The sequence below is a fragment of the Lycorma delicatula genome, chromosome 10, assembly GCF_047948215.1.
Source record: "Lycorma delicatula isolate Av1 chromosome 10, ASM4794821v1, whole genome shotgun sequence".
Lineage (NCBI taxonomy): Eukaryota > Metazoa > Arthropoda > Insecta > Hemiptera > Fulgoridae > Lycorma > Lycorma delicatula.
Genome location: NC_134464.1, coordinates 108,630,691 through 108,657,676, shown reverse-complemented (window position 1 = coordinate 108,657,676; position 26,986 = coordinate 108,630,691). Strand labels below are relative to the sequence as shown.

General features: G+C 29.9%; 1 long non-coding RNA gene across 1 annotated transcript in view; it reads left to right on the top strand.

Moving 5' to 3' along the window:
• LOC142331077 (uncharacterized) overlaps window positions 1-26,986 on the top strand; it is a 190,893-nt gene that overhangs the window by 65,871 nt on the left and 98,036 nt on the right. Inside the window, exon 2 of the long non-coding RNA XR_012757882.1 lies at window positions 5,786-5,902. This is a non-coding gene — a long non-coding RNA (uncharacterized LOC142331077). The remainder of the gene's footprint in view (window positions 1-5,785; window positions 5,903-26,986) is intronic.

Sequence of the window (26,986 nt, the reverse complement as noted above, 5' to 3'; positions counted from 1 at the left end):
GCTCAAAAGCTTAGTCTATCACGGTCAGAACCGGTAAACAAATTTCACGATGGTCCATACGGATAGGAACGCAAATTACCAAATCCGTCCATAAATAAAACTTAAAATCTATAACCGCCACTAAATAACCGATGAAATCCGCCCGATAATAGAAAGATACAACAGCAAGGGACATTGTCGAGGCTCTGCTATCTGTAGGGAGAAATATTGAAACTTCCGCCATTCTTGCGTTCTGTTCCCCGTATGGGTATAAAAGTCATTACACGAAGAGGCCACTACACTCTAAATTACGGTATTTTATAACAGACAACCGCTTACATGACTTAGATAAATACTAAAATAGGTAATACTTTAATAATACAAACTACTAATTAAAAAATAATTCAAGTTTTTTTAATACTAAATTAGGAGTATAAGAATGAAAATGTTACAATTTCACGTAAAATTTAAGTCATATCTTAAAATTATTGGTTGTTAAAATACCCCAAACATTTCATATACTCCAATTTTCTCATTTCTTGATATTTACTTACACTTAAAAAGCCCATTTCAATTTATGATTGTAGGATTCTTAATTCTAACAGGTTCTTTACACTTTTTTGTTTGATATAAGTTATCTATTTGAATTTTAAAAGGATATCATGGTTAAAATTATTTAATCACGGTTGGGTTTTGTAAAACTTTCCATTAAATCGTTAGTGATGAAACGAGTCGCAGCAGTTTTTTTAAACTTGTTGTAAAACTGGCTTATATAATTGGTGGAAATTTTGAATTTTCTGATAAGTATGTATCGATCAAATAATATGAATATCGTTTTAATCTTCCGTCTTGTGGTTGGTTGCTCACTTAGTAAATCGAAAATAAAACAAACCATCTTTCTAAATTACTTGGATCAGTTTTGTAATCTATTACTAAACCTAGCTCTGAATCTTTCTCTACCGAATCAGGCCAAGATGAAAAAATATGATATGGACACACATGACTTCCTTGTACACCTATTAAATTACATATACAAATCTTTTCAAAATGATAAGTTCATAAAATTTTATGTCATTAATAACTTCTCATAATTTTTCATTTTGTTTATTATTATAATTGAATTATTATTTATCATAAACATTTTTTACAATCGGAGGTTAATCAGTGTATTTAAATTTAAAAAAAAAAGTTAAAAAAGAAAAAAATGAGATAAAGTCGAATTCGAATCGATGTGCCTTCCCCTTGTACGATCCAAATATTTCATTAATTAAAATTTTATTTGGCTATAACTTTGGAACCAGTGAAAATAAGTACCACTTATCGTTGAAAAGTTCTCAGTGAGGGCTTATTTCTGCGATTAAGAAAAGTGTAAAAACCAAATTGTTTGGATTTTGGGATTTTTAGGATACTTTTAGTCCAGTCGATTCCAATGAAAAGGGGAGGTGCACAATTAGATGTTACAACAGTCCTAAATCCAAAATTTCAACGGCTAATCGTTGTTAAGTTATGGGAGATACATACGTACGCACATAAGTATGTATATACATACGTACGTACGTACAGACATCACGCCGAAATTAGGCAAAAATGGATTCAGGGATGGTCAGAACGTATATTTCCGTTGAAATTTGAAAACCAAGATTTTTCACGAACACAATACTTCCTTTACTTCGTACAAGAAGTAAAAACGTCAACCGATTAATTGAACCTCAGGCCAAACTAATATAATGAGTTACGAATACTCTTTTCGAAATCAACTACTACGTGTTTAGAGTTTAACTCAAAATTTAAATACCGAATTAGTTTTTTAATCGTTTAAATACATATTTGTAAGTTTTAACAAGTTTATTTGGCAAGACGTAAAAAGTAAAGAGTATACAATGCCAGTTTATTATTATATGCAAAGTAAATAAGTGTGTGAAAAACGTTTCAGATTATAACGGGTTAATGACCAGTGGTAGACTTGGTGCGCTATTCGTGTTGTTTTTTACAGGTATACCTTCAGGAGGTAAAAAGGGAAAAAGCGAGTCCGCAGTTAATTGAAAGCCTCCTAAAGAAAAACCTTTGGGATTAGTTTTTCATACAACACAAAAAAAAAATTAATGAAAATAAAGTTCTTTTGTGTGCGCGCGCGCGCATATTTATTATATTACACTATTATGTACAAGGTTTTTTTAATTAGAGCTCCATTTATTATTGTTTTTTATTAAGTATATTTGCACTTTTTATTAAGATTCCTCTGCTGTACAACAGGTGACAAGCCATTATACTAATCGCGCTTCATCTAATCCGGGGTGAGTTTGGAGTTTTATGAGTTGTTAATGACTTACGCAGATAATTACAATAAAGTAGGAGGATTAGATTCAGTACATTAATATAGGGGCAAAATTTTCCTGACGATCAGACCAAGTGGAAAAGATCTCTTATAATGCCTCAATTAACATACTATGAGTCGAGAACGTAGCTACCATCCCGACATTTATTACAAACAAAATAAAATTTAAGAAACTTATTTTTTCACTATTTTTGCCGTAAGTCGTTATTGATTTTACAGAAAATTAAATCATTCTTGTCAAAAATGTAAAACGGGAAATTCTACATAAAAAAATCTTTGGACATATTCCGATCAGATAAAAATAAACCAGCCAGCGCATGAAACATAGCATTCTATGTACTGCCTATGCGGAGAGCTATAAGGTAGCCGGCGGCACCGATTCAACACGCGCGCACGATAAACCAATAACTGTAACTTTTGATCTGCGTTAGATAATTCAAAAAATCCAAATTTCGTCGATAAATGATACCTAAAGGAATAACTTTTGGTAAATTTAAAAGAATTTCCTATATATACGAATAACATATTACAGTATAATGATGTCAGGTCGAATTTTTTTTCAAATTTGTCTATCAAAGGCCTGCAAATAAAAACCAAATTCCAAAAATCGAAAAAAAATTATGCGAATATATTCTTAAGGTGATTATTTATGAACGTAATTAGTTTTGAACCGCCGGCCTCCGTGGCGCGAGTGGTAGCGTCTTAGCTTTTCGTCCGGCGGTCCCGGGTTCGAATCCCGGTCAGGCATGGCATTTTCACTCACGCTACAAATCATTTCACCTCATCCTCTGAGCAAATACCTAACGGTGGTCTCGGAAGTTAAAAGAAAATATATTGTCGGTTTTTTAATTTTAGTAATTTTAAAATCGTTATATTTCATAAAACTTATTTTGGGACTTTGAATAACTACAAAAAACTAAACGTAATAATAAAATTTTAACGAAATTAAATATTAAACAATAGTAGTAGTTACTGAAAAAAATATATACTTTAAGATGGTAATATCAATTTTACGTAAATTTAAATATTTAACTGAGTTTTGTGAGCGAATGTTTGAAAAAAGCATCAATATGCACTAAACAGTGAAAATAGCAATATAAATTAATATTTATCAAAAGTTAACAAAAACAAATTTTTATATTAAATTTTATAAAGCTATCCAGAAGTATGTACTTTATTGAGTGTTAACCTTCGATAGAATATTTATTTTTAATTTTCAAAAAGTCTAATTAAGATAAAAAACGTTTTTTTTTTGTTTTTGATGTAACAGATCATTGTCATGTTTATTTATGATCTTATGAAAATGTTACTAGAAGTTTTTTGTGTAAAATGATCCGTTATACAACTTTTATTTGAAATATTTTTCAATAAATTCAATATTTAACTAGATACAACCGAAAAACGGGACTACGAAACGTTTAAATCCATATTCAGCGGCCCATTTTACTAGAACCCGGTTAGGGGTTCCCCATAGGCATTTCTCTCCGCATAGGCAGTATATATATAGAACGCTACTGTTTATTGCGCTAGCTTGTTTATTTTTTATCTGATTGGAATGTGTCCATAAACTTTTTTGTGTAGAATTTCCGCTCTATCTATATTTTAGACAAGAATGATTTTTTCTGTAAAAACAATATTTAACTATGTACAGCCAAAATAGCGAAAAAAAACATAGTTCTTAAATTTATTTTGTTTTTAAACAAATATCGGATTGATAGTGAGGCTCTTGAATTTTATTATGTTAATTGAGGCATGATTAGGGACCTTTTCCACTTGGTCTGATAAGAAAAGTTTACCCGTATATTGATGTTTTGAATCTAATGCTCTTACTTCATAAGACAAATCAAGAGAAGTTATTTTATTATCGGTTCTGTTTTTACTTTCCCGTCTAGCGCTATAGCAGAGCTACAGCTCTTGAAGGGATAGCATTGTAATCGGTCCGATTTGGGCGTATGCGGTTTTCACCGGATCTTCACGTTTTGTCACCCAAAAAAGCCAAGGATGGAAACCAAAAAAAAAAAAAAAACGGATGGAACTTTTCGGGATGTTCGCATGTACGTGCTTGTGTTCGAGTCGCACTCTAAATCACCTTATATCTCCCGAACTACTGGACCGATTTTGACCAAAGTTGTTGGTCAGATTACTTCTATATATGGGGGCATTAATTCCATTAAATTTTCAACGTAAAAGATCAAGAGGGTGAGACTGTAGAGCAAGGTCACCCTCAGTATCTCGAGATTCTGTCTGATTAAGGTTTTATTTTTCTTAGGTACATTTGTTAAAAAATAAAATAATACTATTATTAAAAAATAATATATTTGTAAAATCGCATCCCCACCCCAAAAAACTATTCTAAACTAGTGTGGCTAAGTGGTATACTGCGTTAATACCTGTCACTACAAGGAGGACTAGTGTAGCACTGACGTATTTTAAATTAAGTTGTTTGTGTAAGCCGTGCGTCAGAAAAAAGCCATGTGACGGGAAAGTCCTACAACTGTGTTGTCAATTTTTTTTAATCATTACTATTAAAATTTATTTTCGTAAATGTAAAGGAAACTGAACAAAAATGCTGGTTTTTATTTAACGCCCTGTGAAACGCTTAACAAATTGTTATATTAATTAGAGTTGTTTCTCACTGCTCTTGATCTGTTTGGACCATTTTGAAGTAACGGTTTTCTAATTATATAATTTTTTAGTTCATTTCATTTTAGTCAGAAAAATGGCACTCCGTACCTTATTGGGCGTTTTAACTTCCGAAAATGATTAGCCGGTATTATGTCTCACGAGCAGCAGGGCGCAATAGTAAGGTTATGTTATAACGTGTGTGTTTTAGTACTTTCCTTCTTCAGAACATTATCAAAATTAAAAATAAAAAAAATATATGTTAAAGTGAAAGTATTTTATTTTTAATAGAAATAGTTGATTAAATTAGTTATTTGGAAAATAACTAACTAACCGGAAGAGGAAAATCATTGGTCGAAAAACGCCTGTTTCTAATTTGTTTACAAGAATAGAAAAAAATTACTTAGGATTGATTAGGATATATCTTTTCCTCATTTTATAGCGATTTAAGTATTATAGTAAAGGAAAAAAAAAATTTCTTTAGTTTTCTCCATCTTTTATAAAGAAAAAATTATAATTATGAGATGAAATAATATAGTTAATCCAAAAGTGATTGGGTAAAAGATCACCCGCGACTCTTTTTATTTATCCTTACTACGAAGCGAGTTATTAAGCTTCAAACCTATTGATAAAGATATAATGCTGCTAATATAAAGTTTTAACTTTAAAGTATGATAAATATTATATTTTAATGCAATAATAAATTGTTATTATTTATTTATAAAAAAACAATTATTAATCATTTATATAATAAAATTATCGCTGTTAAACGTAGATAAAGCTATTAAATTTAACTGAAACAATATAACATTAGCTTTTATTAATTTTGTTTGACTTATTCATTTTCAGTGGATCAGTTGAGTTATATCGACCGGAAGTAATAGAGAAGATTTAATTTTTAAATAACCGGATGTTCGGGTAATCAAAATTATCTGGAATTTCCTGTTTACAGTCCTGAATAAAGTGGTAATTATACTTTATAGTTAGTTGTACGTTTATTTATAGTTTTATTTTATACGATAGTTATAGAAAAAATTTGAAATTAGTAAAAATAATGCTCTTTGTTGATGTAGTTTTACGAAGAAAAATGGAACATCATAATAAAAGTTTTATTTAAAATATCTTAAGTGATATAACGACTATCCGTAAATGTTTGAAAGAATCGTTATTTCTTAGCTGTTACTGAAGGTTTGGATGTTATATTTTCAGCTAAGAGGTTAATATTAATGGTGGATAAACAATTTATATCGTCTAGTATTGTTGTGAAAATAGACCCTTTAGTGTTATCATTATTATTATTATTATTATTTTAATCTATTGTATGCGGTTAGGGCTTAATATATTTTGTTTAAAAATCACAATTTTTATAGGATGTCACATTTGTTTTTGAAATCCGGGTAATGTCGATTTTTTTTATTATCTAAGTGTGTGAATGTAGATTTTTTTAAATATCGCACAACGAAAATGGATATAGTAAAGTTTGACTATTAGAACTAATACTTTGTAGATTCAACTTACGGAATTTAATTTGTGTGGTATTATTTTTTTAATCAACTTCTGCGGAAAGAAATGCTTAACTGCAGACCCGGAAGTTAAACCAAAAAAAAAAAAAAAAAAAAAACAACCAGTAGAAAGGAGGAGATTCTCAATTTATTTTATTTTATTTGTTTGTATTTTCAAAACTTATTTCTATTGAAATAGATCGATTTCAATGATTTTCTTTTTAATTTGTAGAGAACTCTCGTGGTCTCTTGAAATTTTTAAAGTAATTTAAGATTTTTTAACATTAAAATAAATGATGGCTACATTCGATTTTATAATATTTTCTTGACAATCAATACTTAGTATTGGTGCATAATAATGCATAATAATTTACATCTCGTAAATCTCATTTACGATTTACATATCATTTAGTTCTCGCGAAATTTCAAAAAAATTAGTAGGAACGATTTAAATAAATATTGGCTAATTTTTCATTAAAAAAAAATTCTGATTATTATATAAAGAACAACGTATTTTTTTTTTTATTGTTCCCGATAATCTCGAAAACTACGGTACCAATAATTACCAAATTATAACTGTAGCTTTCGTATTACCTCCGGAATGTTTACTGTAATTCAAACCTCAACAATCTTACTACTATATAAATCATAAATAAAAAAACCTAAAAATAAATAACTTAGAACTTCTTTAAATGTCGTCTATATCGATAGATATTGTCCATTTGTATTTCCTATGTCTATATCGATCATAGTGTTTGACTGATTTGCTTGGAATTTCATCCGCCACCACCGGATCCACCGGTCGCCCTAAAGCATAAGTGCGAATGTCTATGCCACAAACGGCAACTAAGCCTCGAACAGTTTAGCGACCAGTATCCTAAATACCTCCTAGAGCTTACCTAACAGCATGAGCGGACTAAGCGCGGTACCATACATCACCGGCTTACGTGTCCCAACTGCTCACTTATCATATATTTCCTAAAATGGGTAGGCGCACCCCGTCTACTACTAAAAATATATATGACATCCATAAATTAAAATTTATTTCGTCTAGACAGCAATTCGGTCACGCCTAGGTCGCTGAATGCCAGCAAGTACCTGTCCAACATATTAAAGCGCTTGGAACCTTAATTAGCTGGTGGTCAACCATATATATCTCTCTGTGTGCTTCACACAGCAATGCGGTAGGAATCTTTTCCCGTAGGTAAACTACTGATGTCGGTTGAACAAAGCAACCGCATCAAGAAACTCCCACACGGTACGACAATGCGGCTCTCGCCACATTGATTCGTCGCTTGTGAGTGGCCAATTTTCCTCTTGACCTCTAAGTTCCAGAGCGGTCCGGTCTCTGGCCCCTCCAGGAGCAGGGCAGTCAAACATCAGGTGTTTATTTGACTGGACCTCCCCGTAAACGCACAGCTCATCAGTTGCCAGGCGGAACCGAAGCATATATTGGTTTAAATTAACATGTTTATGAGCACCCGGGCACCCGTTGCCCTTAAAAATCAGTTCGAGGTATACCATCCCCTCAGATCCTGCATAAACAAATACAAGGATCTTTCCTTAGTCGTAGTATCCCAATCCAGCTGCCATGCTTCCATCGCGAGGCTTTGCATCCTCTTCCGCAGGCGGGAGGTGGTCAGCTGAACGAAATTTAGATTCGGTGCATTGTGATCACCGTTTCGCTCCGGTACTGGCCCGGCTCGAAACCGCGTCCCAAATACCTCGGCCTCCCGGCCTCTTCGCAATTTTCACATGCCTGCCGGAACTTTCACCGATAAATCGATTGGGAAAGCCTTTCCCAATACGGTGGTAGCTTGTAGAAGGTTGTTTTAAAAACACCAGTGCATACAATTAAGGCTCTGCCCTGGGCACTCCTTCAATTTTGAACAAGTGCTCTCTATTCATATCCAACCTGTGCGCCCAAACTGACGCCCCGTATAAGCTCATGGTTTAGAAGACAGTTCGGTGCACCATGCACATCTGACGGCCCGACAACCCAAAGTCTTTCCGAGCGATCATTGTGTTTGTCACTATCGACTTTTCAGAAAAATATTATTTTATTTATTTTCTTGATGTGTACGCTTCAATCTGTTCAAATAGTATATAATAAGCAACCCCTTCATCACATGTAAATCACCCCTTCGACACTTCACCCCTTCGACATGTAAATGAGGTATAGTCATTTACAGACTCAGACCGACATTCCTGAGACTTGTAGTTAATTGAACCCGAACTACCAAAGTAAACCGGCATCCACTTCCTAGTACTCGGATCTGTTTAAAAGCAAATAACTTTTATTAGAATTTGACCTCTTCGACTTCGAAAATCAGCTGTTAATCACCTGATTTGCGACAACGAGTTTACCACTAGACCAGCCCGATGGGCTGTAAAAGCAAATTAGTTTGATAATAAAATTATTAAAGGAAATGACAACTATTTATTTATCTAACAACTGAAAAGTTGTTATTCATCCAAATTAATATATTTTATTAGGTAAGCTGTGAATTGCGATAAATCAGAGAACTCACATGTAGTTATTAAAAAGCTATTTCCAATTTTTGAAGTTCTACACGCATACAACGCAGGCGAAGCAGCGACGAGAATTTCTAGGCTATAAAGTATTCCCACATTTCAGTGAACTTCATTCCACGCCCAGTGACAGTTTACATCGTTGCTCTTTACATTTCCCTTGTCTTTATCAAGATAAAACTTTATCGCCTTCATTTACCTTGGAATACCTTTTTTTAATATTATAATCCTTTTAAATTTTATATAGAGCTATAATGGGCGCCGATTATCAGTTCTCATTTTGAATCAAAGTGAACGATTTTGTGCTGTGTTCTGATTTTATGCTAATAACAGTAGAATATGATATTTTTTCCGATTGGAACGTAAGTTCATATATAGCAAAATTTCGTCTTTTTGAATCTATTGTAATACTTTTTTTTTACACGAATTCTTTGAATTAGATTCAGGCTAAAGAGGGATATATTTTTAGACCAAGCTGTAGAGTACTTGTATTAAGTTCGCTAGGCTATAACCTGTCGCAAAATTTTCTTATTTTTAAATTACCATGTACATCGCCGTTATGACGTCATGACAAGCGATTGTTTAGTTACACTGGATTCTTCGTGATGATTTAGTTCGCACGAGTGCACACAATGTTCTTATTATTGATAATTCGTTCTATTTTATTTACTTTTTGTGTTTGTGTGTGTGTGTGTCTGATACGTAAATTAACTGGCTTTTATAGTGTGCCAAATTATTTTTCACCCTTTTATTTCTTTATTTTGTAGTAGCGGAACTGATGCAACTGACTAAAATAACTATCAATCTGATACTCATTTTTAGCATAGAAAGGTGTTCTATCTTACCACCTTACCGCCTTCAAAACCCAATAGGAGTTTTTCTATTACAACAACGTTTTATTATTGTTGGTCGCGTCACTATTATTTGTCCACAAATAAGTGAACTAGTCGGAGCTTATTAAAGAGAGTCCTTGGTCTTGTCACCTCTTTCTTTCCTCCTTTATCGCTCAATACCCTTGCATGTTTTTTTTTTCATTTTTATTCAAGTGTTAGTTTATTCTTTAAAAAACTACTAATATAATAGGTTACAAATACAGAGCCGACAACGGCTTTTTCTCCTTCTCTCTCTATCTAAAGAGTTTTCTACAAAAGATGTTGATTTTTACTACTATTATTACCATTACTACTATTATTTTTACTGACTGACAGGTTTCCTTATTTATGTATATATTTTTTATGCTTATTATTATTTTGGTGTACTAATCTTGTTTTTTTTTTTTTTTTTTTTTTTAATAATTTATCAATACCGTTGTTCTATTCTGTTTGTTACGCGTGACTTTTGTACTGTGCATAATTTTTACCTTAACTATTTAAAAATAGAGGTATTAATGGTTTAATTTTTTTAATACTTATTCACTTATTGTTGTTTGCCTATTTTTTTATAAACAGAGTCGGTGGAAAATGTTTCATAACTGTACTTATATTAAAAATAAAAGAAAAATAATATTTTTTATGTAATTGTGATGAAATTTAAGAAAAAAATATTATAATAAATGTAACGCTAAAAAAGTGTTTAGTGGAGGAATAAATAAATAAATATCTGATCAGTAGATATAAAGGAATCTACTGATGATGATTGTATAACAAAGAAAGTCGTATATACTTCTTAACGTTTTATTTATGGAAATGTTAAGGAAGTTTGCCGTTTTTGTTATAAAAAAGAATATACGAGAGAAATCTGAAGTTTATGCTTAAGTATAATAAACATAAAATATCACAATGCTTTTTTTTTTAAATAAATTAATATATATATATATATATATATAGAATATTACGAGTGTATTCTTATATGAAAAGGTTTTAAGTTTGTCGTATAAAGTTTCAATAATAGAAAAAAAAAAAAAGTAATCGTTTTGTATAATTGTTTTTTATATTATTATAATTATATAAAACAAGGAAATAGTTTTTTTCTAATTTATAAAATGATGTACATATTTATTTGTTGTGTATTATTCAAAAGATTTTGATATTTCTTTTATACAAAATAAAAATCTAATTTTTAATACTTATTTATAAACTGGTAAAATCTTTTTTAAATAAAAAATAAAAAAATGAAGTATTTTCCCTTAAAAAAGGTAATTTAATGAAAATGTTAACTCAAAAAAATCTGATGTGGACACCACATGAATTCCTTGTACGCCTATTAAATTACATACACACATTTTTAAAAGGACATAAAATTTTATTTCACTAATAACTTCTGATTTTTTTCATATTTTTGTTTTTTATTGTTATTATTGAATTATTATTTATTGTAAAAATGTTTTTACAATCAGAGGTTAATAATTATTAATAAATAAATATATTTAAATAAAAAACAAAGGAAATGAAGTCGGATTCAAATCTATGTGCCTTCCCCTTGTAATATCCAAATATGTCATTAATTAAAATTTTATTTGGTTATAACTCTAGGACCAGTGAAAATAAGTACCACTTATGATATAAATCGTTGTAAAGCTATCAGTGAGGATTTACTACTGCAGTTAAGAAAAAGTCCAAAATCCAAATTTTTTGGCTTTGTGCTTTTTTTTTGAGAATTTGTCCATTCAATTGTAATCAATAGGAGAGGTGCACAACTAGATGTTACAACAGTTCCAAATCCAAAATTTCAACATTCTACGGCTAATCGTTTTCAAGTTATGCGAGATTCATTTGTACCTACGTACAGACGTCACGCAGAAACTAGTCAAAAGGGGTATTTCCGTTGAAATCTGAAACCGAAGTTTTTCGTGATTACAATACTTTCTTGTGTACAGGGAAGTAAAAATTAATTAAAAATTAAATTATATTCATGTGGCTCTAAAATTATTACAACCTATATATTTTTTTTTTTTTTTTTGTAGAGGGAACGTTTCATATAGCCGGTAGATGTGAACACTTTTTCTCTGAATAAATAAATAATTTATTATTTTATATATATAGCTGAAAGTTTGTTTGATTAATCCTTTTACTTCATTATTATATATTTTCTATCATGGCAACAGAAATTAGTTATGAATTTTTTGTGGTCAAAGTTGTGTATAATTTAGTTATCATTGTTAATACTATTCTGCTTTTGTAATTAATTTGTTTATCAAGTTTTTATAAAGCCTGAATACTTAAATGTTATTTATCAACATAATTCATACAACTATGAGGATAACTAACACAGTGAGGATCCACTGGCTAGACGTTCGTGCGAGCGAAGCGAGCCCCGACCTTATACTCGTGTGTGTATATATATATATATATATATATATGTCGTAGACGAATTGAAAAATCAAGCTTATTGCAATGCGTCCGGCTAATTGAAAATGAAATATAATACATTATTATTGCTTATAATTATTGCATTATTATTACATTATTGCTTATAATTTTAAATATAATGTAATAAAATTTAACCTACGCTCGCTAACCTAACTAGCCAGCGTAGGTTAAGTTTTGTTAGATTATATAATTTCCAATTAACCGGTAATTTTCCAATTAGCCGGGCGCATTGTAATAAGCCTGATTTTTCAATTCGCCTACGACATATATATATATATATTAATTATAAAAGTAAGCTGTTTTCAGAAATAACATTCAAGATTTATTTTTAATGATAAGTAATATAATTATGTATATAAAAAGTAGGAAAGCCACTTTAACTTATGAATAATTTTTTAAATTTACTGTTCTCCAGTTTAATCTGAATCCTTTTCAAGGTGTTTTGAATATATCTCTTTAAAAAAGAAATCAAGCTTCAAAGGAACGAGTGCCCTCGACCTGTTGAAAATTAAACTTTTTTTTTTTTAGTTTCATAAATATACAGAAACACCATGAAGGTGATAAGAGCGTGAAATTGCAATTCCGCGTATTTAAACTTTTCCGCGGTCCTTTACTCATCGCACAAACAAAAAAGTAATAAAACAGCTTTACATATAATATACGTATATATATATATATATATATATATATATATATATATATATATATACATATATATTTCAAACAAATAAAAAAATAAATGTCGTCACTAAAAATCCCATTAAAACTACAACTAAGGCCAGAAGTTATCTACTGAAGATAATTAGAAAGAATAGAAACAATACTTCCACGGTCAGAACATAACTGTGCATTTTAAAAATGAGAATAGGTAAAAAGAAATAAGGAACCGTTATGACTTTTTTTTAAACGTTTATATATTTTTATACGGTTCTTTAGCTTGTATCTTTGATATTTTATTTCAATAACCGTTCCGGCATTTTTGTGTTCAGAAACGATCAAACGTTTACTTTATTACTTTCCCAGCTGGTTCGCTGTTATAGGCAGAATGTCTATATTACAAAGAACGTATTGCTACTGGAAAAAAGAGACTCGTCCCGATTTTTGCATTTTTCAATATTTGAGGTCCTTTAGTAAAAAAAAAATTAAAAATATCTCAGTTATATAATCCTGTTTGTTTAGATTTTTATGTGTAGTTTAATATACAATCATTAAATTTGTAGCGGTATTTTATTTATTTAAGGGATATATCACTTTATTAAAATAAAGTATTTGGATGCCGGAAATATTTATACAAAAATTATTATAAATTGTTGCAGTACGTACCAAAAGCAAAACCTTCAGCGATATATAATTTTAATTCTAGACATTTAATTAATTTTTTACTTATATAATGTTATACCTTAATGTTAACAATCATCCTGACCCCCTTGGTGGAAGACCATTGCCTTGTGACAATTCCGGTAGCCATACCACTCCCTCCGTTGATAGCGTTGATGGAATTTAACGGAGGTCGTGTTTTAGACCCTCTACAATTGATAACTCAACGCAGTCATCAGTTTGACGTCTGTCAGGATACTACTGATGCAAATGCCTCGGCAGACATTTCCATCAATGTATTTACACAACATACTATCACCTTCAAATGGCTTCTTCCAACCACGACCACCTAACTTACAACCCTCAGCTATCAAATCAATCGATTCGCGGAAGTGCGATTCCTGCACTTTCCTCTAACACCAAAGGTTTCACACAAAATCTCTTCCTATATCTATTTTTAATTAGGCTTCCTTCCTTCCTTTTTCCTGTTTAGTCTCCGGTATCTACCGTTTAGATAATACTTCAGAGGATGATATGTATGAGTGTAAATGAAGTGTAGTCTTGTACATTCTCAGTTCGACCATTCCTGAGATGTGTGGTTAATTAAAACCCAACCACCAAAGAACACCGGTATCCACGATCCGTGTAAAAATAACTGACTTTACTAGAAATCGAACGCTGGAACTCTCGACTTCCAAATCAGCTGATTTGGGAAGACGCGTTCACCACTAGACCAACCCGGTGGTTAACTTTAATTAGACTATGCGCTCAGATCATTACTTCATTGAGTCATTAACACCAAAAATACTATTCTCATACGAACAAAACAAGTGTTGATCGCAACAACAATAAATTCGTCCTACGATTCAATTTACTCAAAGTCCTTTTGATTTACTTAAAAATCAAGAAATAGATTCAAAAATTTAATAATCCTCTAATGAAAAGTACTTTATTTCTCTCTGCTCTGGTTCACTTTCGGGAGCGAGGTTAGTCCCTATACCATTCCAAACCGCAGCTCCATCACAGAGTTCTCCACAGATCCCTCTCATCCTAACAGCGAATAAGTAATATTATTTTAAATGAAACATTATTTGGGTGAAATAATTTTCAATTTCTTTTTCACTGTAATAAAATAATAAATAAGAAAGCCAAAATCTGTTTACCTAAAAATACAAATTTTAAAGTAAATATTTTTTCGACTACTAAGCAAATATCATCATCGATAAATAAAAGGGAAATTGATGAAAGTAAATTATATAAAATTAAATGAACATGAAAAATCGTATATGCTTTCAGTACACTGTTTTTAGTTAATGCTTAAATTTCTTCTTTCCTTTGCATGGACCCAGATAATGCCTATCGAAACATACAATAGAAGAACGGATTTAGTATAAGTAAAAAACGATAAGGATATATTGTAGGGAAGGTCTGCGAAACGGGAACAGAGATTATTAAAAGCCTGCTCTTCTAATGGCCACTTATCTTAACCATAATCTCTTAGAAGATTAGGACATCTTTACCAAGGATTAGGGAACCATTGCTTATTACCGTTTTTACGTCAACTTGCTCAGATATACTGTAAGAAACTGATTTTCCACCAAATTCTAAAATCCAGCATGGCTTACACACAGAAAATTAGTATCGAGTGTGAGGTGGACGTATCCAAGTGGACTATAAACGTTTGCTTACTGGAGGATGGTTTTAATAATATAATTATTCATATATATATATATATATATATATATATATATATAGGAGAATTATTAATAATTTCATACATTATGGGGAATGGATTTTTTTTCTATGTTGAGTACTGCTTACCTTTCTTAGCTTCATTCTTTTATCACTTGTTGACGCATTTCTGAACTACTCCATTGCCAAAACCTATTTTACTCACCATAATTTTAAGGAGTAATGAATTTTATCGATAGTATTAAATACCACCCACCGGGTTGGTCTACTGGTGAACACGTCTTCTCAAATCAGCTGATCTGGAAGTCGAGAGTTCCAGCGTTCGATTTCTAGTAAAGTCAGTTATTTTTACACGGATTTAAGTACTAGATCGTGGATACCGGGGTTCTTTGGTGGTTGGTTTGTGTGTTAATTGAAACCACACATCTCAGGAATGGTCGAACTGAGAAAGTACAAGACTACACTTCATTTATACTTATACATATCATCTTCATTCATCCTGAAAGGTAATTACCACAGGCTAAACAGGAAAAAGAAAGAAAGAAAGTATTAAATACCAAGGTTGTCTGGAATTCGAACCTAAAACATGTTTTAATTAGGGTATTTGTTACGATTTCATAAAGAAGATTGCCATTTTGTGTAACAGTTTTTTTTTCTTCAGAAATTAACAATATTAAATTAGTAAATATGAATCTGTGTATATCCTTTTAATATTTAAAATTAGAAAAAAATTATGTTCTTTCGTTTACGTTGTACTCGTACATATGAATGAATGACCTTAGAATTTTATTAAATTATTATTACTATTATTATTAAAAAAAAAAAAAAAAAAAAAACTACAAAAAGAATACTTCCGGTAGGTGCATTCGCAGTACAACTATGTATGTATGTATGGATATATATATATATATATATATATATACACACACACACACACTTTTATGAACTCTCATCATCGCCATTATAATGACGTATTATTTCAATCTCACCTTGTTCAATGCCTTCTGAATCAGAGTGACTTGCAAATATTTTTTTTCAACAGTTTTATTTTGTTGAATTGTTATTACAAAATATTTTATAATATTACGTCATTCTGCTTACATTCATGTTTTTTTTAAGTTTTTTTTTTTAACATTTATTATTACTAGTTTTTGACGTTGAGTGTATTATTTTCTACCTATAAAATGTGTTTTCTTAAGAAGGACATTCTGAACGATAATTTTAACCGATCAAAATGAAAGTTCTTTTAAATTGAAAATGCTATCTTTAAATATATTAGAATTAATTATATTTTCTTTATCTTTTGTTTTATAGTTTTATTTATAATTTTTATTTTAAGTATAATTCTTGCTATAAAATTTAACAATTATGTAACGCTGTTGCCGTAGGTGGTAGTAATTTTCAATTTTAATCAAAATTTTAGGATAATATACCCTTAAAAGTAGGATTTAAACATTTAAAAAATATTTTTTACGGTTTATTTTATTAATTTTAAACATTTGTAAACAATGAAGAAGTCATATTAAGAGAATGAGTAATGAACTATTAATTACTTTAATGAGTTTATCAAAATAACCTACGGTTAGAAAAAGTACGGGGGTCGACATACGAAACGATAGTAAGATAAACTGGAAAACAGTTAATTAAAGTATTCTACTAGTTAGTTTGCGATTGTCTTAACAATTTAAATCTGATGAGGAAGAAGAAAAAGAAGATTACTTTATTTAATGAAGCATGATACAATAGTAGAGTGAAAGTCTTTTTTCATTCTTTATATCAGAGAGGTAAGGAGATTGAGAAAAATATTCACTTAATTTTTTCTTCAGATAGGTCATAATATTTTCATTTAAGATGATGTTATGATATTTTTACAGAGGTTCGAGCATAAAATTGAATTTTTTTTGGATATTTTTACTTCTTGGATTAATAAATCAGTCCGAATTATATTGCTTTCCTGGCGCATCACACAAGGAAAGTATGGTAATCGGTCAAAAAGTGGGGTATGAGTTTTTTTTTAATTTCTCAACGTTTCATAACCCAGGGATCCCAAAAAACAAAACAAAAAGTTGGAGGTAATATTTATACGTACGTGTGTTGAGTGTTTAAAGTTTAACAAATTTTGACTAGTTAAACCATTTTAATGAAATTTGGTACAGACTCGTGTATACGGAGCAATTTGTTGGTAAATGTTTGGGGTCAGTATCTCCTGGGAAAGGTACATAGTTTTTTTTTGGGGGGGGAGAGGTCAATTTTTGCAAACTTTTGTAAACATAAGCCACTTTATACTAAGTTCAATACATGCGTGCATGCTTACTTATCATTTTTTTTTTTAATTTTGCCCTAAAATTCCTCCTTTCTCAAAGGTCGAAAAAGCTTTTTTTTTTTCATTTGTTCTTAGGGTTAGTAGTAGTGCAAGTCACCTCAAAAAAATACTTTGGGAGCAATATTGGTAGTGGGGGAGCCGATAAAAATTTAAAAATATTAATCTTTTAAATTTTTTAAAACTTTTTTGTGGTTTATTCAGGCTTTAAATAATAATATTACAATAAAATTTTATCATAATTCATTCCTCATCTCAAGAAAAGAAATCAAAAAAGAAAATTAGGTTTTTTTTTTTTTGGTTGTACATTTTTAGTGGATTTTTTTAAATTTCTTTCATTTCACATAGTAAATGTAGAAAAATCATAAAACTTTCTTGGAAGGTGATTTTGGAGGCGGAGGAGCAGAAAAAATACCAATTTTTTGAATTTCTAAATCTTTTTGAATTATTTAAACATTAATTAAAATTTTACCGTAAAAATTTATCGTAGATTTCAATCACTACAAAAAAGGAATCTTCATGTATTTTTATTTTTCCACTATATCAGAATTAATAACCAGTACCAGGAAAGTATTACAAGTTTGTTGTCAGTTTTTTTTTTATACAAAATTAGTTAAAAAACAATCAATTTATTTATTGGTTTTTATCACATGAAAAATTTAATGTTGGAAAGTTACTTCAAATTTCACTAAAAAATTTACAAACAATATAAAGTTACGTAAGATTTATTTTTTTGGATTGGGGTGAATTATGATGAAATTTTTTTGTAATATTATTTAAAGTATAAATAAACCAAAAAAAGTTTTAAAAAGTAAAAAATCGATACTTTTTAAATATTGATCGGCTCCCCGACCCATAATATTGCTTCCAAAGTATTTTTTTTAATCACTTGCACTATTACTATGCCTAGAAAGACATAAAAACAATTCGTTTAGGGAATTTTGGAGAAAAATTAAAAAAAAATTGTAAGTAACCATGCATGTATGTATGTTTGGAAAATTTCGAGGAAATTGATTCCAAAGAAATATACCCTACCCCTTAAAGATATTGACCCCAAAAGTTTAATAAAAAATTGCCCCATCTATACGTATACACGAGTCTCTACAAAAAATTTCATCAAAACCGACTTATATAGTGAAACGTTATTAAACTTCAACACAAAAAAACAGGTACATGCGTATATTAGTTCGAACGTTACACCCCATTTTTTTTTGTTTTTGTTTGGGGTCCTTGGGTCATAAAACGTCAAGAAATAAAAAAACCTGTACCCAATTTTTTCATCGATTATCGTACCTTCCTTTTTGCAGCATAACTGTAGAGCTACGATACTAGGGAAGTAAAAAGAGTGGAGCTATGAAATTTGGCATTGATTTTTATTTCGAGTTTTAGTCAGGTTTGATCCTATTGTCCATTCCTTTCTGCTCAGTGGGCAGAAAGGAATGGACAGTGCTTTGCCATCCATGTGTGCTTCCTTATAACGTTAAAACTTATATTTACTACTATTTTCAACATATCTATTTTACATATATTAATATTTATTTTCCCCTACAACTTTTTTACTCTCTTCAAGCCCAAATCGCGAATTAAATAATCTCGGATGACCAACAACAACCTAGTTTCATTACCATTATTTGAGTGTTACTCTTGTTTACAGACTAAATTATTTTAGCAAAAATCTATGCCATTCAGAATTTCTTCTAACTCATGTTTGCTTTTTGCCAAAAAAATGTTCGTAAATCTACATTTTTTCTCCTTAAATAAATGCTATTCTTTTTAAATTTTTCCTTTAGTTACTTTGCTTCTTCTGTTTACAAGTTAAAAAGCAACAGGGGACCAGACTACATTCTTCTCTCACTTCTTTTTGAATCAAAGCTTGTCTCTTTTTATTTTATACTTTTACAACTCCTACCTACTTGGTTCTAGTACGGTTTAAGTATAAATTTCAGTTTAATTTTTAGTTTGTTTTGAATTAATCACGAAAATAGAGTTTTAAAATTAGATCTTTTCAAAAATTTGGGTTAAAAAATTTAGGTCTTTTCACCAATTTGGGTTCAGATACGGTCACTCCACCGTCTAACAATCCCATAAAGTCATCAAGGTCATCAGTGAATATCTGGAGGAAAGAAAACTTTGCTAGGTGGCATTCTTAGACATCTAACAGGCCTTGGATAGGGTATGGTTGCCTGGATTTCTCTGTAAATTAAAATTAAAACTTCTTTAACCCTACTACCTTGTCTTACGGAATTATCTTGGACGTTTCTCTCAGGTAACATGTAATGATGAGTTATCGAAATTCTTTCAAATTAGGTCGGGTGTCCGTCTGGGCTCTGTACTACGTCTTGCGTTATATTTCTTATTCACAGCGGATCCTCCAGCCCTGGAAGATTGCATTGTCGCCACATTTGCAGATGACACCGCTATCCTTACCGTTAACAAAAACCCTGGCTTAGCCTCGCGGGAGCTGAAAATGGCATTAGACCTTGTCTGCGTACGGCAGAAAAAAATGGAAGATTAAACTTAATCAGGATAAATCAAAGCACGTCTCACGCGCCATGCGAAAGAGGGTACATGGATGGTGTCTTGATCCTACTAACGAAGAACGTGCGGTACCTAGGACTTCACCTAGATCGGTGTTTGACCTGGAAGCGCCACGTGAGGAGGAAAAGAAAACAACTAAACGCGAAGTGTAGGGAACTGCATCGGCTGCTATGAAGAAAGTCACGCCTTACGTTGTTCAATAAAGTTCTGATTTACAAAGTTATCCTACGACCGATCTTGACTTATGGCGTGACGTTGTGGGGAACTGCAAGTAATAGTAAATAGTAAAGTAGATATCATAACGAAGGCAAAAAATAAAGTAACGAGGGTAGTTGCAGAGACACTATGGTTCACACGAAATGATAAATTCATGAATATCTAGAGCTTCCAACGTTTAGTGAGGTTGTGAGACCGCAGCGTTAAGTACCAGCAACGACTTGATAATGTCAGCCTCTTAGCAATCAATCTGCTTGATTACAGCAGGGACGTCCGTAGGTTGAAACGGCTCCGTGTGCTTGATTTAGGGGTTACTGCATGACAGTTTGATAAATGATAACGCAAAATCTAGTAATATCTTGACTATTATTTTTCTTTAGTTTGACTATTTCTTTGATTATTGGTTATTATTTATTAATATTTTGTTTTTTATGGACTATGAAGTATTGGTAGAAATATTTTTTCTAATGGACTTTAAGATTATTTATAACTATTATTATGAATTACATATTACGGGAGTTTCTTAAGAACCTCTTATCTTGTGCTTCTTATCAAACGATTTACTTATGGTTTCACTTAAGGAGCAAAAAAAAAAAAAAAAAAAAAAAAACAGGCTGAATTCAGATACTTTATGAAATACAAACTGATAAAAATCAGGACGTGTATAATGACGTAATATAATCGATATTTCAATCATGCATTCAGATGATTTTTTTCAATCATTATAAATCTATGTTTGTATAAAATTTACATCGTTGTAGGAAAATAATATTTTTCAAAGAAAAAAATCGAAATTTAATTTTTGAGTGTTATATCGTTCATCAACAGAACTAAATTATTCCTTTTTGTAGACTGCATTTACAGATTGAACGTGTGGTGAAATATACGGTTTACCGTGATCATGTCATGTAATTCATCATAGTAATATTAGTTTTTTAACAGATTCCGATGACAAAAGAGACTGTATATAATGCAGTGATTCCCAAACTGTGCGCCGCCGGCCTCTTCACAGAAGCGTCGCGAAATATTATAAAAGCTTCATAATTAACTGAACCAAGACATTTATAATTATTAATTTAATTTTAAAGTAAAAAAAATAATGTGGGACACGTGGTTTATTTATTTTTATCTCTTATTTACGAGTAGTCATACTTTTTCTTAGGGTAAAGCGCCATGGAAAAATTTTAATTGAAAAAGGGTGCCGCGACTCGGAAAAGTTTGAGAACCATTGATGTAATGTGTAATTTAATTTGCAAACTGTTCAGAAACTTGTGTCCCACTAATTCATTCATAAGAGTTTTATATTAAAAAAGTCATAATTTTCATTATTGTTTTTAAAAAAAATATAATTATAGTAATATAATTAATTTATTACACTTTTAATTTATTATTAATCGTTCTTATTGGTGGTTATAATTTAGTTATATTGAAAACTTATTTAAAGTGCCGTGCTTAAAATAAATATCATAAATAAAATAGCCAACAGAAACCGTTCAAAAAAATTTAATCTTAGCGCATTTTGACTAATGAACTATCATCAGTAAGTAGTTTAATATATATATATATATATATATATATATATATATATATAAACGTATATATTTCTTACGTTTGAAATCAAACGTAAGAAAAAGCTGGAAAAGTATTGCACGGCTTTTCCGGCTGCGTTGGTCAAGTCATTAAATTCACAGCTTTTTCATTGCAGTTCAAACATTAAGGGATTTGACTTTTATTTTTATTATAAAATAATTTCATCTCTGTATAAAACAATAATAAAAATTTAATTACACAATTAGAAAACTTTTTTGGTAACTAAATTCTTTAATGATATTAAGACATTATAATATTAAATAAAAAATTACAAATTTACTCATAACAAAAATAAAATACAAAAATATATAAGTAACTTTTAATTACATCATATATTTTACTTAAAAAAAAAACTCTTTTTGGTCTGTTATAATATGAAATTAAAACCTTAAAATAAAATACTTTAAACCTTTATTGCTTACTTTTAAAAATTGTAAAAACCTTAAAGAGATTAAACTTTGTTACTTATTTAAATCTACATCCAATAAATAAATAAAAAATAGAATACATTCTTTTTTTAATAATAAAAATTTAATAGTTAAAGTCGGCAAATAAAAAACAGTAAAAAAAATATTTTTTAGAGGTGAGGAATAAATTTTAAGAAACAGTTTTCTAAAAATATTCCTATATCAGTTAAGCTTAACGAGTTTGCTATAAAGTTACTAAAGTTGCCATAAAGTTTTTTATAAATCTAACACCACCACCAATAAAGGGAAAATAAGAACCTTTCAAAAACATTTCTGTATTTAAGGTCTATGTAAGGTTTTTATTATTAAAAAGATTGTATACATTTCTTAGAGTCTCATAGTGTCTATATATAAAGTATAAAATTTCAAACATTTTTTTAAAATTATTTATGTCGAAGGGAGATAGAAAGAACGAAAAAATATATTTCAATTCTAAAACAAGGAGGTTAATTTTTTGAAAAAAAAAATTACGGATTATTTAAATATGCATGGTAGGTAACATATTTGTTTTAATAATTTCCCTAAAATGACTGAAAAAAAAAAATCGAAATTTTTTTCGAATCCCCCACCTCCCTAAACGAATGTAGAAAATAAATATAATCAAAGCCCCATATGTAGAAATATTTGAGCCAAATTTGAAGAAAAACGGTGTAGTGAATCCTGAGATGTAAGGCCAAAAGCAGTACGATACACACATATATGTGTACGCACATACATACGTACGTTTTTTTGGTCTAGATGAAGTAGTTGAACACTAAAATTTAAAAAAAAAAACAGTTACCCCTTTTTTGACATGATCCCCTTATATTAAAGGAGAAAGTATGATGTATATCCTTCTAGCTGAATATTCCCTATTCTAGCTATACTCAAAGGAAAAATAAAAATTAAAAACAAAAAAAAGAGTAAAAAAAGAAATTAATAATCAATAAAAAAACTAACACAAGTCCTTAAGAAACTGTTTTATTAGATATGTAAACTATTTTAGTAAATTAAAATATCTAAAATATCCGTACGATTATGATTATGAATGTCCAACTTCTGCTAAAAATAATAATCACTTTTGCATTTTTACTTCCTTGTACGAAGTTAAGGAAGCACTATGATCGCGAAAAATTTCGGTTTTCAGATTTCAACGGAAATATAAATTTTACCATCCCTGAATCCATTTTTACTAGTTTCGGCGTGATGTCTGTACGTACGTACGTACGTATCTCGCATAACTCAAAAACGATAAGCCGTAGACTGTTGAAATTTTGGATTTTGAACTGTTGTAACATCTAGTTCTGCACCTTCACTTTTGATTGCAATCGACTGGACCAAAAGCGTCCAAAAAAGCCCAAAATCCAGAAAAAAATGAATTTTTAACATCTTAACTGCAGTAATAAGCCCTCATTGAGGCTTTTCAACGTTATATAGTAGTAAGTGGTACTTATTTTCATGGTTCTAGAGTTATAATCAAATAAAATTGTAATTAATGAAATATTTGGATTTTACAACGGGAAGGCACATCGGTTCAAATTCGACTTCATCTCCTTTTTTTTAATTTATATATATTGATTTATTGGTAATTATTAACCTTTGATTGTAAAAAAACTTTTACAATAAATAATTCATTAACAAAAAAAAAAGAAAAAATATCAGAAGTTTATAATGAAATAAAATTTTATATACTTTTCATTTAAAAAAATTGTGTACATGTAATTTAATAGGCGTACAAGGAAGTCATGAGATGTTTATATAGGATTATTTTTTAACTTCGCCTAATAAATTTACTATTATTATTTTGTTTATTTATATTTTAATCTCTTTATAAGGTTTTTAAATAGTTCTATTTTTTGTAATTGATTTTATTGTTTGGATGCTGCTCTCCAATCAAGGTTTTAAAAAAGGTTTTCTCTGGTTTATCCAGGCAGTTGAAGTAGTTCATATTTTTATTCATGGAATATCTATTCCTATTTTGATCCATAAAATGTTTGATTATACACCAGTTACAATAAAATATTCACCTATTAAATTTAAAAAAAATTGATAATAAATTTGATTTTATAAATTGATGATAAATTAAAATTTGAATTGATAAATTTGATAATATCAAATTTCTCTGTGAACAACCCATGGGGAAGGAAAAATGTTTTGGTAACAATATAGTAAAAACCAGTTTCTTTCCCCAGTTGCCACGATCTGATACACTTATTTTATTTAAAGTAGGATAAGAAAGGTTTATATTAAGAACATCATTAAAAAAGAAAAAGATCATTAAACATTATAAGAATTATGTATTCCTTAAAATTCTGGCAAAAAACGTTTTCAGTGTTCTTATGATAATAAGGTTATCACAATTTTTTAACAAAATATTTCTACCGCATGGGACTAGAAGGGTCAATGTTTACTTTACCGCATTACAAAACAACTTCTGCCATTTTTTTTATCAATATTATAAAATGGTGAAAAAAATTGGAAGGCATTGAGGTTTTGATTAAGTCTTTCTAGCACTAGAAAGATATAACTTAAAAGAGTAGAATAGGCCAATAAACTCAGTAAATTTTTGAGTTTGGCCTTTTAGCACCAAGCCACAGATTTATTTAAAATTTTTAACTAATGTCTATTTTTTAACATTCTATAGTGTAAGCCTATAACACATAACTCGGATAAAATCGAATATTAATAACCTGTGTGTGTCGAATTTCCTTAGCCGGTTGTAACAAGAGAAGTTATTCCATAAAACGTCATAGCTATATTCAAAAATAAATAAAATTCAGTATCAGGCTTTTTAAAAAACTAAAGAATGCGGTTGTTTCCCTTTGTTTTTTTCACTAAGTTAACAGTGCATTTACTCAGCACGTCTAACCTGCCGAAATATAGGCAATATTCAACAGTACGATTGATAACTTCATCTTTTGACCCCAGGCACTGGCTTTACATAGAAAACAGCATTATTTTCAGAGAGATCAATTCTGATCGGTGCACTTTCTACTTTGTATATATCAGGTACATTATATACCCACCGGGTTGCTATAGTGGTGAACTCGTCATCGCAAATCAGCTGATTTCGAAGTCGTTAGATTCAAGGTTCAAGTCCTAGTAAAGGCAATTACTTTTGTATGGATTTGAATAGTAGATCATGGATACCAGTGTTCTTTGGTGGTTGGGTTTCAATTAACCACTCGTTTCAGGAACGGTGGAGAAGACTACACTTCGTTTGCATTTATATATATCATCCTCTGAAATTATATCTTACGGTGGTTCCGGAGGCTAAACAGAAAAAGAAAGAAGGTATATAAATGAAAAGAAAAAAGGTATATAAAGAAGGTATATAAAAGAAAGAAGGTAAAGAAAGAAGGTATAAGTGTAATTTATTCCTCTATGTTGTGGAACAATACATTATATTATCTGTATAGAAATAAACAATTTTTTGCAATTTTATGAATAGAAGGTTTATAATTGTTTTATAATAAAATTCAAGAATAAACTACCTTCTATCAAACGAAATATAAGTTATGTAAAATAACGTTATATTGCATTGCTTAATTTAGAAATTATGTTCAAACTCTTTAAGGTCTTTTTTTATCGTTTACTTAATAATTTAGTTTAGTAATAATAGTTAAACATGGTATTTTTTAAAATAACTTTTATCCAGTGTATAAATAAGGATTAATAAAAAACAAACATAACAATAATGTATTAATTAAAAAAAAAACACTGCGCTCTTTCATTAAATTATAACTTAAACAAATACTTATAAAAAAAGTGAAAGTTACGAAGGGACATATACATAAAGAGACAAAATGTTTCCATCCAAAACTGAAAAAAAAAAATCAATGATAATAGAAAGAATGGTGGTAGAGAGGGACGAGTGAGATGTTTAAACTTGTTTATCTTGTTGCCTTTCACTCACAATTCATTGTATTTTTTTTCATTTACCTCTCACACAAACACACATACACACTCAATCTCTCTCTCTCTCGGTTGTGTGTTTGTTTGTTTGTAAATAACACAATAAACAATATTGTGTTTATTCCTACACATGTGTGTTAATTTCATTCACTAATATTGTAACAATAAAACAAACAAATTAATTACTACTCTTTAATGTGTCACCACTCTTCACTTTCACTGTACACGTGCGTATAAAAATATACTAATACACTTTTATCACACGTGAAACGATCTTTTAAAAAAAAAATCAAATGATGTTAAGTTAATATGTTTTAAGAGTGGTTGAATATTATTTGATTATATAATCACCTGTTCTTATAGTTTGATAAAGACAGGAACTCTCTATTAAAATTTCGAAAGGTTTTCCTAGAAAAGTTGTTTAAATATTTACTTTCTTTAATTTTTATTTTGTGTTTTGAAATATTTGATTTAAATTTACCTACTGGAAGTTAAAAAATCAGCTACGATTTTGCGTCAAAATATCTTACGTATCGAAGTTGTTTAAATTGCAAAATTTCCTAGGGCTGTATTTAAAAAAAAAAATCCCTTTCGGCACGCCGGAAGGTGGAGGTAGATTTCACCGGTGTTAAGTAGGGGATAAAAAAGATTTTCTTTCTTAAAGTTAAGAAAAA